A 14,452-nucleotide genomic window follows, 5' to 3' on the forward strand; every position below is an offset into this window, starting at 1 on the left:
CTATATAGGATCAAAATTGACAATAGCAACTTGAAAGATTAGATAAGAATCTTTGCGGGCAGTGAGTTTAGGTTAATGAGTGAGGAACAACTCAGAAAAGGAGGATGAAAATGGTTGCACAACTTGAATAATACAATCAATGTCACTGAATTGTACATGTAGAAACTGTTGAATTGGTGTGTTTTTGCTGTATATATTCTCAACTACAACAATAAAATAAATAAAATTTAAGGGGGAAAAAAAGCCATCCCAGAGGCAGACAAATGGACCTCACTACCACCAAGAAAAGACTAGAGTGGAGTGTGTCCTTTAGATCCAGGGCCCCTGCAGTGAGAACTTCCTGGATCCAGAAACAGAGAGAAAGCTATAACCCCAGAGATGGCACAATACGGTAAGAAGCAGTGGCAGAGAAATGGCAGCAGCAGAACCAGACCAGCACAAGATGATCCAGTGGGCTTCCTTGTTCATGGAGCAAGGTGATTACAGTGGGTGTGCTGACCCACAGAGCAAGAGAGTTAAGTGGTTTGGGCAGGAGGCTTCCTGGTAGAGTAGGGTGCCCCTGGCACATATTGGTGGAACAAAAGAGCTTTGTAACACTTGCTTGAGCTGGCCAGAGGCCAGGCCGAGAGGCCAAGGGGCTAAGGACCAGAGAAAGGACTGCCTATGGGCATGGCTAAAAAGAGGCTGTCCTGATTGAAGAACTGTATTCTAAAGTCATTCCTAATCCTGAATTGTAACCTGTTACTGCTCTACTAAACCCATAACTGTGAGTATGATCTTTGAGTTCTGTGTAGCCAGTGCACTGAATTATCAAACTCAGCAGAGAAGCACGGAGTGCTGTAAGAGGGATGACTGGTGTCAGAATTGGTTAAAAAAAAAAAAAAGTTGCAGAGAGGAGGTATGTTTGACCTCCACCTCATAGGAATCAGCTTTAGGCTGATGCTGCTGGTGATCCTCTCCCCCTCCTGAAGTTAGAGGAGGTCAGATATCCCCACCACACCATTTTTTACAATAGTGAAAATGTCGATTTAACCTAAAGCAATCTACAGATACAATGCAATCTGATACAAATCCCAACATTGTTTACTGAAATGAAAAAATTAATGAGCAACTTTATGTGGAAAGAAAAGAAACCTCAAATGACTGAAGTAATATTGAAGAAGAAGAGCAAAGCGGGAGGCCTAACACTCCCTGATATTAAAACATAGGAGCTCTGGTAGCATAGTGGCTAAAGCACTTGACTGCTAACCAGAAGGCTGGCGGTTCAAACCCACCAGTCACTCCTCGGAAGGAAAGTTGGGCAATCCTACTTCCGTAGTGATACTGCCTCGGAAACCCAAGGAGGGGTCGCTATGAGTCAGGGCTGACTCGATGGCACACAACAACAACAACAACATACAGCCACTGTAATCAAAACAGCCTGATATTGGTTCAATGACAGACACAGTGGAATAGAATTGAGAACTCAGAAATAAATCCAGTCATCTATGGACAACTGATTTTCAACAAGGGGTCAAAGTTCATTCAATGGGGCAGAAACAGTCTGTCTTCGTTATCTGTGCTGCTATAACAGAAATACCACAAATGAGTGGCTTTAACAAACAGAAATTTATTTTCTCACAGCCAGATGTCTGAATTCGGGGTGCTGGCTCTAGGGGAAGGCTTTCTCTCTCTGGAGGAATGTCCTTCTCTCTTCTGAGCTTCTGCTCCTGGGCAGTCTTCATGTGGCTTGGCTACTTAGCTTGCTTGTTTAATTTTTTTTTTTTTTTAAATTGTTTGGGTGAAAGTTTACAGAGCAAATCCATTTTCTATACAACAGTTCATACACATTTTGTTTCATGACATTGCAATCCCCACAATGTAACAGCCGTCTTCCCACTTCCTCCTTGTGGTTACTTTTTCTCTGTGTCCTTCTTTCCTGTGCATTTCTGCCTGCTGAGCTATTTCCTTGTGCAAATACTGCCCTTCTGAGTTCCCATGTGATTATTCTAAGGAGTGCATTGTCCTGGTGTAACTGTTCACCTTATACACCTGATTGTTTGGCTGGAAGCCATAGGAGTGAGTTCAATTCCAGGCCAAAAGGGTGACTAGGGGCCACAGTCTTGGGAGTTTTACCATTCTCTATCAGACCAGTAAGCCTGGTCTATTTTATGATTTGGAGTTTTGTTCAACATTTTTTTTCCTACTCTATCCAGGATCTCTAGTTTTGATCCTTTTCTGAGCAGTTGACAGTGGTAGCTGGGCACCATCTAGTTCTTTAGGTCTCCGGGTCATGTAGGCTGAGATTCACATGGTCCACTTTGTCCCAGCGACTAACTATTTCCATGTGTCTTTGATTTTCTTCATTCTTCTTTTCCCCGATGAGGAGAGACCAATTGTTGCACCCTAGATGGCCACTTGCAGGCTTTTAAAACCCTAGTTGCTACTCACCAAAGTAGGATGTAGAACAATGTTGTTTAATTTTTTAAATCTCAAAAGAGATTGACTCAAGATACACCCTACACTCTTAGGACTATAGTCCTGGGGGACATCTAGATCAATTAGCATAATATAGTCCATAAAGACAATGTTTTACATCCTACTTTGGTGAGTAGCAACTCAGGTCTTAGGAGCTTACAAGCAACTATCTAAGATACAACTATTGTTCTCTTCCTGCCCAGAGCAAAGTAGAGTGAAGAATATAAAAGACTCAAGGAAATGATTAGTCCAAAGGACTAATAGACCATGTGAACCCCATCCTTCCCTAGCTTCTTCTCTAGAGAAGAACTAGATGGTGCCCGGCTACTACTGCCAACAGCTCCGATAGGGACCACAATAGAAGGTCCTGAACAGAGTATGAGAAATATGTAGAACAAAATTCAAAATGAGAATAATGGTCTGACAGAGACTGGTGGAAGCCCCAAGACTATGGCCCTTAGACACCCTTCAAACCTGGAACTGAATCCATTCCCAGAGATCACCTTTCTGCCACACAATAGATAGGCCTATAAAGTGAACAACAACACCTGTGAGCAAAGTGCTTCTCAAAGCCATGAGACCAAAAGGACTGCATTTTCCCCAAAACAAAGTTCAGAAGGCAGGAAAGGAAAGGAAAGATAGGCAAGTAGAAATGGGGTACCTAGGGAGGATGTGGGAAGAGTGCTGTACATTGAGAAGGATTGCAACTAATGTCATAAAAGAAAGAAAAAAAAAAATGAAACTCACTACCGTAGAGTTGGATCCGACTCATAGCGACCCCTCCTTGGGTTTCTGAGGTGGTATCACTAAGGAAGTAGATTGCCCAACCTTCCTTCCTAGGAGTGGCTGGTAGGTCTAAACCACCAGGCTTCTGGTTAGCAGTCATATGCCTTTGGCACTACGCCACTAGAGCTCCCCAAAATGTGTATAAATTGTTGAATGGGAAACTAATTTTCTCTGTAAACTTTCACCCAAAACCATAGTAAAATGTTCAAAAAAAAAAAAAAAAAGATACACACTACACAAATCCTGCCTTGTTAACATAAGAAAGACAACCCATTCCCAAACGAGATTAGAGCCACAGACATAGAGGTAAGGATTTACAACACATATTTTTGGGAGACACAATTCAATCCATGACACAATTTCTTTAATAAATGATGCCGGCAAAACTGTATATTCACTTGCACAAAAATGAAACAGGACCAATACCTCATACCACACACAAAAACTAACTCAAAATGGATCAAAGATTTAAATGTTAAACCTAAAACTATAAAATTCCTGGAGAAAACTATGAGACCTAATCTTCTGTAAAAATATGAAAATGAACATAACAATAAATGCATGAATAGAAGAAGACAAAATAGATAAATGAGACCTCATAAAAATTAAAAACTATGCTCATCAAAATACTTTATCAAAATAGTCAAAAGACAATCTACAGACTGTGGAAAAATTCTTGAGAAACTACATATCCAATAATAGTCTGAACTCTAAAATTTATAGAAAAATTCAACAAGTTAACAACAAAAAGTCAAACAACTCAATTATAAAATTGTCAAAAGATGTGAACAGAATTTTCACCAAAGAGGACATCCAAGCAGCCAACAAATACATGAAAAGATTCTCATGATCATTACCCATTACTCACTGCTGTCCAGTCAGAACCAAATCATAGCGACCCCTCCTTGGGTTTCCAAGGCAGTAGCACTATGGAAGTAGATTGCCCAACCTTCCTTATCCATTAGAGTGAGATACCATTTCATCGTGGCTAAAAAGGCCTTGATTAAAAGAAACGAACAAAAAACAGATAACAACAAATGTTGGCAAGGACATGGGGAAATGAAAATCCTCATCCATTGCTGATGGGATAGTAAAACTGTACAACCACTATGGAAAATGAAATGATACTTCCTTATATTTATATATAAAACTAGAAATAGAACTGTCTTATGATCCAGCAATCCTAGTTCTATGTATATATCCTAGAGACCTAAATGTAGTGATAAAAACAGACATGTATACACCTATGCTCATTGAAGTTTTATTCACAATAGCAAAAAAATAGAAACAACCAATATGCCCATCAATTGATGAATGGATAAGCAAAGTGTGGTAATATGTACAATGGACTATTATGTAGACATAAAGAACAGTGATGAATCAGAATGGACCAAGAGGGCATAATGCTAAGTGAAGGAAGTCAAATATATAATGACAAATATTGTATGGTCACTATACTATAAGAAAACAAGAATAAATATACATAAAGAGATTAATGTTCATTGTTGGTAACCAGGGAGAGAAGGAGGTGAGGGGGAAGCACACTTTAGATGATAGATACTTGTTATTTTTGGTGCTGGGAAAAATGGCACCAAATATGGCTGTAGTGAGCACAATAGGACCAAAGTGAATGATGTTACTGAGAAGCACTGAAGAGAAGAGGAAATGCTGACAGAAGATGGGGATTTAGGGTAGCCAAGAAAGTGAGGTCTTACTGAAGATAATTCAAAAACGGTTGCAGCAGTATATTGACAGAGAACTTCCAGAAATGCAAGCTGGATTCAGAAGAGGATGTGGAACGAGGGATATCATTGCTGATGTCAGATGGATCTTGGCTCAAAGCAAAGAATACCAGAAAGATGTTTATTTGTGTTTTATTGACTATGCAAAAGCATTTGATTGTGTGGATCATAGCAAATTGTGGATAACATTGAGAAGAATGGGAATTCCAGAACATGTAATTCCTCATGAGGAACCTGTACATAGACCAGGAGGCTGTCGTTCGAACAAAAAAAGGGAACACTACATGGTTTTAAATCAAGAAGGGAGTGTGTCAGGGTTGTATCCTTTCACCATATTTATTCAATCTTATGCTGAGCAAATAATCCTAGAAGCTGGACTATATGAAGAAAAACGTGGCATTAGGATTAGAGAAAGAATCATTAACAACCTGCAATACACTGATGACATAACTTTGCTTGCTGAAAGTGAGGATGACTTGAAGTACTTACTGATGAAGACTGAAGAATACAGTCTGCAGTATGGATTACATCTCAATATAAAGAAAACAAAAATCCTCACAACTGGTCCTATAAGCAACATTACAATAAATGGAGAAAAGATTGAAATTGTCAAAGACTTCACATTGCTTGGTTCTATAATCCATGCCAATGGAAGCAGGAATCAGGACATCAGACGACATATAGCACTGGGCCAATCATTTGCAAAGGACCTCTTTCAAGTGCTGAAGAGCAAAGATATCTCCTTGAGAACTATGGTGCACCTGACACAAGCCATGGTATTTTCAGTCGCCTCATATGCATGTGAGAGCTGGACAATGAATAAGGAAGACTGAAGAAGAATTGATGCTTTTGAGCTGTGGTGTTGGCGAAGAATGCTGAAAGTACTATGGACTGCTAAAAGAACTAACAGGTCTATCCCTGAAGGAAGTACAGCCAGAATGCTCCTTGGAGGCAAAAATGGCCAGACTTCATCTCACATAGTTTGGTCATGTTGTCAGAAGACCATTCCCTGGAGAAGGATGTCATGCTTGGTAAAGTGGAGGGTTGGCGAAAGAGGGAAAGGCCCTTAATGAGATGAATTGACATGGTGGTGGCAGTGATGGACTCAAGTATAGCAAGAATCATGGAGCTGGCTCAGGACCAGGTGGTGTTTTGTTCTGCTGTGCATAGGGTCGCTATGAGTCAGAGACAACTCGACGGCACCTAGTAACAACAACAGGGAAGTCAGGTGATCTTTCTACCAGAGTCCAGCTCTCTCCTTAATGACTTTTCAGGAGAAAAGTTCATCATTTTTAGTTCATAATAATAATAATAAACAACCTAGAAACAACATCCTATTCTGTTCAGGGACAGGTATATGGGGAGCTCACTTCCCTTTGACGGAGCTCATGTCCCTGAAGCCAGAAATGTCTTCCCAACATTTCTCAGAAATTATCTTTTTACAGATTCCAAATCCTAAGAAAAGTCAATTAAGAAATCTGAAAAATGAGAAAAAGTATGACTATCATTCTCCTGTGAGAATTAAAGCAACATAGAGATGTTATTGGTTTAAAGGAATCAACTGATGTCAAGTTGAAAGCAAGAGCGGGAAACACTGATACGTGGAATTGAAGGATAACGTCAACATTTCTGGGAACTGGGACAGATGCACATAGGAGAGAATGCCACGATTTAATCAGTCGGTCTTACTTGTAGCTTGTTGCCATTATATAAATGTATGTTTGTGCCCCTGTCTGTTGCTAACAGTGAGTCATTCTTGCAAATAAAAGAAATATTAATACGTTTATATGCACAGTATACTTTATAAAATCCTATGAATGATATTCCAAGAAATAACTTTTGGAAGCAAAAATAAGTCCTTAAATTGGCAGTTTTAGTACATGCAGTGCTGTTAATCTTGCTAAGAAATCTGAATGTTACATTCTTCTTCAAATACCATCCAATCATGTCATTGGCATTTTCCAGTGTTTGAATATTTGCTATAGAAGAAATGCAAAAGGAAGAATATGTGAATGTCAAGAAATTCTCACACATAATATTAGAAACTGATCTAAAATCTGAATGAGCAAAAGCAATACCAATTTCAATTGCAAAAAGAAAATCAGGGCAACCAGATAAAGTATTGTTGTTGCTTAAAAAAAAGAAGAAATGAGATTATATGAAGTAACGTGTACCCTAACACCAAAATTGAAGATGCTTTTGAACATATGCTTAACATTTCAATCAATGTCAACACAAAAAATCTTTTTGTGTCTGTGATTATTTGTTGCAAAATAAACATCAGATGGGTCAATTAATACTCTGTGTATTTTTTAAAAGGTTCATTTTAAGAATGAAAATTTTTAAATATTCAATATTTGTGTTATCTTTCAAATTTTAATGACTTTCACTTGGCATTAATTTTGTGTTGTTTCCCTTATTTTAATATTTTCTATTATCAAGATTCTGTATCAGGTAGAGAACATTTTTAGGTGTCATTGAATTATACAGTCTTCACCAGTACAGTCAAAATGTACTGGTTCATAGTAACAATAAACTAGCGTCTGCTATTCGATCTTGTTTTAAACATAAGGCCACTGGAACTTTTAGTAAAACCCTATCACAGAGAAATGATTCACTATCTATTACTTACAGTTAATTTGAAATATTTAAAGAAAGTGTTATGGAAAATAAAGAATCATTTATGACTTCAGGGATGTCCAAAAATTCTTAGGAATTCCAATTTCTCATTCCCAAACCCTGAAAGTGAATATCTGACAGGAATTTGGAAACACTATACAGGCCAGTGACATCACCCCTAAGAGGGACCCCTGGATCTACCCAGCCCCAAGGGCACTGGAATAGGCTGGAGAAGGTAGTTTTGTGTCACACACCTCAAGTAACCCAATGAACCTCCACTGCAGGATGCTAAGCCCACCAGCAACCACCAGGTCACTTGTAATGGCCATGCACCCTCTCCAAACTTGAAACAATCACAACCATGGGTGTCTAGCTCCCTCTTCCCTGGTTCCTAGGAGAAGAGAAGAGTAACATTTACCTTCCTCCCAATTTTATCCTTTTCAAATGTCAACAGGGAAGGGAGGGGACTCCATTCCTCCCTCGGCTTCACATCAGCCTTCCCAGTGGAATCTCTCACATCATATCTCCCTGTCTGCTTATATGAAGTGGAGGTGGGAAGAGCGAAGGTAGGGCAACCCTCTGGAAGATTGGGGAGACTCCGGGCAAGTGAGGCTTCCCCTGCTGGGGTGAGGAGAGCTGGGCACCTCTTCTTTGGGCTTCCTGGAACTCAATGCAGAAAAGGATGGGAAGCCACATAATGATGAGACCATGATAGGTAGCATGTGGCTGTCTGGACCTTTGCCTTGGGGATAGATGGCTATTTAGTTATCTATTGCTGTATAACAAAATACTCCAAAACTTAAGGTTTAAAACAAGTGTTTTACTTGATTACAGTTCTGTGGGCCAAGAATTCGGACAGGTTATGACAGGGACAGCTCATTTCTGATCTGTGTGCTGTCCCCTAGGGCTGGAATGTCCTTCACTTCTTCACTCACAGACTGAGTGTCTCAGCTACCAAGAAAAAAAACAAACTCACTGCCATCAAGTAGGATCCAACCCATAGCAACCCCTCCTTGTGTTTCCAAGGTAGTATCACTACAGAAATAGATTGCTCAATCTTCCTTCTGAAGAGTGGCTGGTGGGTTTGAACTGCCAGCCTTCTGATTAGCAGTCAGATACCTTAGGCACTATGCTACCCCTCCTACGTTAGGGGCTGGCTGGAACAGCTCACCTGGGATCCTATGTCCAGGGCCTCAATTTCCACCATGGACTGAATTCCCTGGTTCTCCCCATATAGTCTCAGGGTTTCTCTCTCTCTCTCTTTCTCTCTCTCTCTCTCTCTCTCCCCCCACGTGACCTTTCCACATGGTGGTCTGGTGGTCTTTCTTGAAAGGCAGCAGAATTTATATGGTGGCCCAGAGTTCGCAAGAGTTCAGAAGTGGATTTACAATAGCAGAGAGATGGAAACAACCTAAGTACCCATCAGCTGAGGAATGGATAAACAAACTATGGTACATACACACAATGGAATTACTGTGCAACCCTAAAGAATAATGTAGAATCAGCAAAACACCGCATAATGTGGATGAACTTGGAGGATGTTATGCTGAGTGAAATAAGTCAATCACAGAAGGACAAATATTATGTTAGTCCACTATTGTAAAAAGTCAAGGAAAGGTTTATACATGGAAGGAAACTTCCTTTGTTGGTTACCAGGGATGGAAGGGGAGGGAAAATTCCTAGATAGGTTGGGGGGAAAAAAATTATATATATATATATGATTATTAGTGTTTTCCAGGGATAGGAGGGAGGGGGAAAGGGGAAGCTTTTGTTTGTGGGACACTGAGTTTATATGAATGGTGATGGAGTATTTTGGAAAAGGATAGCAATAATGGTGGCACAACATGAAAAATGTCATCAGTGTTCCTGATCTGTAAATGTGGAGGTTGTTATGTTGGTGAATGCCTTGTTGTGTACGTTTTCGCCACAATAAAAGTAATAAAAAAAAAAGAGAGAGAGAGAATAAAAGAGTTCAGAAATAGAAGCTGCCAGGCAGTGGTGTGCTGGTAACTGACTCTGTAAGGAAAAAGGCAGAAAAAAGGGAGGGAGGGAGGCAAGAAAGGGTAGATTCCTAATTTGTAGTATTTACCAGTTTCCATGGTGTAAATAATTCCACAAGGCTAATTTCAAAGCACTGACTTAATGTCAACTGGCTCACAAAATTCCTGAAAATTCAAACATCAGCTCTTGCAAGCCAGTACTAGCTGGTTCTAGCACACAGTGTTACTAGGCCTTCTTAAGGCTTAGGCCAGGAATTGACGCAACAGCACTTCCAGTTAAGCCTGGCCTTAGAGCCAGCCCAGAGTCACTGTGCGAGGGGAATACAAATGGGCCTGAATATTGGAGGTGTGCTTCATTGGGGGACCCCACAGTAACAGATTACCAGGAACAACAACATGGGTCACATCTACCACTACAGTGTGTCCATCAGGTACCAGATGCTGTGCCAGGCACTTAGCAAATATTACCCCTTTTCAGCTCAGCCACCAATCATTTGATGGGGTAAGTGTTATCAGCCCCATTTTATTATTATTATTATATTGTGCTTTAGGTGCAAGTTTACAGGGCAGAGTTTGTTTTACATTCAACATTTCATGTACATTTGGTTTCACTCCCCAGTTACCATCCCTAACCCTAACCCACTCTCTTCCCCTCCCTTCCCAGTAATCCCCCCCCCCCCGCCCCGTGTCCCTCATAGTTATGCACTGCTGCGTGTCCTGCATTTCTTCCATGGGAATGTTGCCCCTCTGGCGCCTCATGGTTGATTGCTCCAAGGGATGCATCTCCACAGAGATGTGGGTACGTCACCCTGGACTGAGTAGTCTGTGTGTATACCTTATTTACTATTGGGCTAAGATCCAGCCCCTGGAGTGAGTTTTATTCCAGGCCTGAAGTATATCTCAGGGCCATAGTATTCGTTGTCCCACCAGAGTCCATCTGATCAGTAATTCTGGTCACTATTGTGTGTCACAATTGTTGTTTTGGATTTTGTTCCATGTTTTTCCTCCCACTCTATCCAGGATCTCCAGTTTTGATCCTTTCCCAAGTGGTTGGCATTGGTAGCTGGGAGCTATCTAGTTCTTCTGATATTGAGGTCCATCATATCCTAGAGCTAATTGCTTCCAAATGCCCTTGGCTTTTTGTTTGTTTGTTTGTTTTCCGCACTCTTCTTCACTTCCAACGATAAGAGACCATTAGCTGCATCTTAGATGGCCACTTGAAAGCTTTTAAGACCCCAGTCGCAACTCACCAACATAGGTTGTAGAACAAGATTTTTATGTATTTTATGGTGCCAATTGAGTCTGGTGTCCCCCAGTGCTATGGTCCTGAGTTGGTAGATCTGTTGGATCTCTCACCCAGAGTGTCTGGTTGTCAGTGAGGGGCTGCTCTATGTCTGTCTTCTGTTGTTTCTGTAAGTATTGTGGGTATTTTGTATCACTGGTACCTGTGCAACATTAGCCTAGGCTGAATCTATCTTTGGTCTAGAGTATAATCTTGTTTACTGACCCCCATCTGATCTTCTCAAATGTTTTATGTGTTTATCTGTAGCCTGGTGTTTGATGTTAATGGTAATGAAGTATTGTGGATATACTGGTATTAGCCTCTGTCGTTTGTATCTTATGTGCACAATTCAGTGTCCTCCCTTTTCCTAATGTTATCATGGTGGTCACAGACTCTTTCTATATCATCTCTCCCCTTACCCATATCAGCATGTAGCCTCATTTTAAAGAGGAGAATACAGACTCAGGGAGGATGACACGTTATGTAAGCCTCAGACCCTACTCAGAGTAGTGAGGCATCTCTCTGGGAGGTTAGGGGCACTGTAGATTGTTGAAATTTAAAAAAAAAAAAAAATGCCATTGAGCTGATTCCAGCTCATAGTGACCCTGTAGGACAAAATAGAACTGCCCTATAGGGTTTCAAAGGCTATAATCTTTACAAAACCAGACTGCCACATCTTTCTCCCACGGAATGGCTGGTGGATTTGAGCCACTGACCATTTGGTTAGCAGCCAAACACATAACCGTTGTGCCACTAGGGGTGAAATTAGGGACTTAAAAAGGAGCTCTGGTGACACAATGGTTAAGTGCATGGCAATTCAAACCCACTCAGTGGCTCTGCAGAAGAAAGACCCAACAATCTGCTCCTGTAAAAACTACAGCCTAGAAAACCCTGGGGAATCTACTTCCGCAGTGATACCGCCTCAGAAACCCTAGGAGGGGTTGCTATGAGTCAGGTCCGACTCCACAGCAGTGAATTTTGTTTTTTCTATGGAGCAATTCTACTCTGTCATATAGAGTCATTATGAGATGAAATCAACTCGATGGCACCTAATAACAACAACAAGGGAATTTTAGGGTATTGTGGTCACAGGAAATCAATTCTTATTAAATGACTGTCAAATCTGGAAGCTGGGTAGGGAATAACATGGATAAACACAAAGAGAAAATGCAAAGGGAGTTAAGAACTGACTCACCAAAATCCTGAAATAATAGTAACATATCACTTAAGATTAATTGAGCACTTACTATGTACTAGGGACACTGATAAGAATTTTATGTACATTATCTTATCTAATCCTTACAGCCCTGTATGAGAGGCTGTACTATTACCACTGTTTCACCTATGAGCAAATAGGCTCAGAGAGGTTACCCAACCACCACAGGTCACAGCCAGGCAGAGGCAGAGCCAGGATATGAACCACGTCCCCCTAATACTGACCTCAGGCATTCTTTAGAACTAGGTCAAGAAGTTGTTCTGGGGCAGCGTTCCAACCCTGCGTCCAAGGACACAACTGCAAATCAATATAATGGGTTTGCTTTGTAATACTATGTGTTTTATTTTCCCATTTGAAACATTCTAATGGGAGGGGCTCTGGTAGCATAGTGGCTAAGGCACTTGACTGCTAACCAGAAGACTGACAGTTCAAACCCACCATCCACTCCTCGGAAGGAAGATGGGGCAATCTACTTCCGTAGTGATACTGCCTCAGAAACCCAAGGAGGGGTCGCTATGAGTCGGGTCCGACTCGACGGCACATAACAACAACAGTGGGAGGGGATCACAGGTTTCACTAGACTGCTAAAGTGGCACAAAAAATGGTGAAGAATCCCAGTTCAAGAACCAGTACCAGACAGTGCTCTGCTCTGGTGGTTGAGAGAAAACACAAGACCAGTTTCAATGAGCTCCTAGATGGCACATGGGGTAATGGGGATCTATTTATTACCCTCGGGGCTAGCGTTGCCATCCTAGTGCTCCATTCCCATGTCAGGAACCATGAAGCTATACCAGACCATACATTCTGATCTGCTGTGCTGGACAGCAAGCAGACAGGATTGACTCCAAAGGCAAGCCGGTCTACCCTTCATCTTTCTAGCTGCAGCCTCAGCCTTCATGCCCCCCTTCCCTGCCACGTGTGGGCAGGCTGGGCATTGCCAGGGGCCAGGTGCCTGCTGCACCAAGAGGCAATTTATGAACTGTGGGTATTTTGTCTGTTTACTTGAAAGCACAAAAATTTGTCACTTGTGTGGGTAATTTGCTGCTAATTACGAGCTTACAATCTGCAGATAGGAAAATCAGGGCCAACATGTGCTTCTTGAGGAAGAGGAAAATTACCCCAAGTACTGTGTAATTATACACTTAGCGGGCACAGCGCTCCCAATCCTAGCCCTTCCCACAGAGGGCTGGCAGTGCAGGGCAAGTTTGCACACATGCCCATTCTGACTTCCTCTCTTGGGAGGAGACAATCTGCCCACTACTGAGGCCACAAGGCACCTGAACAGTTCTGCCTTGTCCCTTCCATCCACCAATGAGCAAAAGGGGAGTGGTGAGAAGGAAGAATGTAGGGTCCACCCTAAGGAAGCATCCAATCTGAGGGGGAGATACAGCCCTGCCTTCAGTGACCCCAGTCTTGGGGGTGGGGAGGCACTACACTGCCTCAAGGACTTCCTAGTCTGAGGATGGAGACAAGCCTCTGCATTCAGAATACATTGTCTATTTGATGGGAGGACTTACCCCAGATTTCTGGTTGTCTCTGAGCATCTATCTGTTCATCTCCAGTAAAATGAACAACTTAAGAGTGAGACTTGGGTTGGCATGTTAATCACCCCCACTCTACCCTAGTCTGAAAGGAGTGTCTACAACCCCCAAAGCCTCCCTTTAGGTCTGCCCAATGCCCCCTACCCCCAAGACCTTCACACCTTTCAGATTTCCTCCAGCCATCTCTAGATGATTCGTTAGATGATCCTAGAAAATCTCTTCTCTTTCTCCTCTCCCTGATCCTTTTTATTTGCTGGGCTAAATCATTCATGACTTGCAATAAAGGTCTCCATGGACCCCTCCTAGCCCCCTGCAGAAAATATTATTTAACGGAAAGGTGACAGTTATGTAATTTAGTCTAGGTCTCTATTATTGATGAATTTGAACATGAAATATTTAGGCTCCTCCATGCCTGTTCCGCTCAGGATCTGACAGTAACAGTGTCATATCCCAGTTTATCTTCATGGAAGACGTGTCAATCAGGAATGTCTTGCTCCACCCACCAAAGGCTATATCCCACCTCTCAGCAAAACCTCAGCTCTACCCAACACTGACAACAAGGTCCCCACTATCTTACCTCCCTTTCAGCCACAGTGGCCAGAGCCCAAGAAGGAGCTGAATTCTAGACAGAGATAAAAAGAAGGAAGAGAAGGAAAGAGGAAAGGAGAAAATTGTTGTCTTAAGTATCTACTAAGTGCTGGCACTGACTTACTCATTTAATTCTCCCACAACTCTGTACCAAAAAAGCCAAACTCACTGCTATCGAGTAGATTCTGACTCATAGTCACCCCCTCATTGGATTTCCAAGG

Source organism: Orycteropus afer, unplaced genomic scaffold, assembly GCF_000298275.1.
Source record: "Orycteropus afer afer isolate SDZICR_OR568_19922 unplaced genomic scaffold, OryAfe1.0 scaffold00059, whole genome shotgun sequence".
Classification (NCBI taxonomy): domain Eukaryota; kingdom Metazoa; phylum Chordata; class Mammalia; order Tubulidentata; family Orycteropodidae; genus Orycteropus; species Orycteropus afer.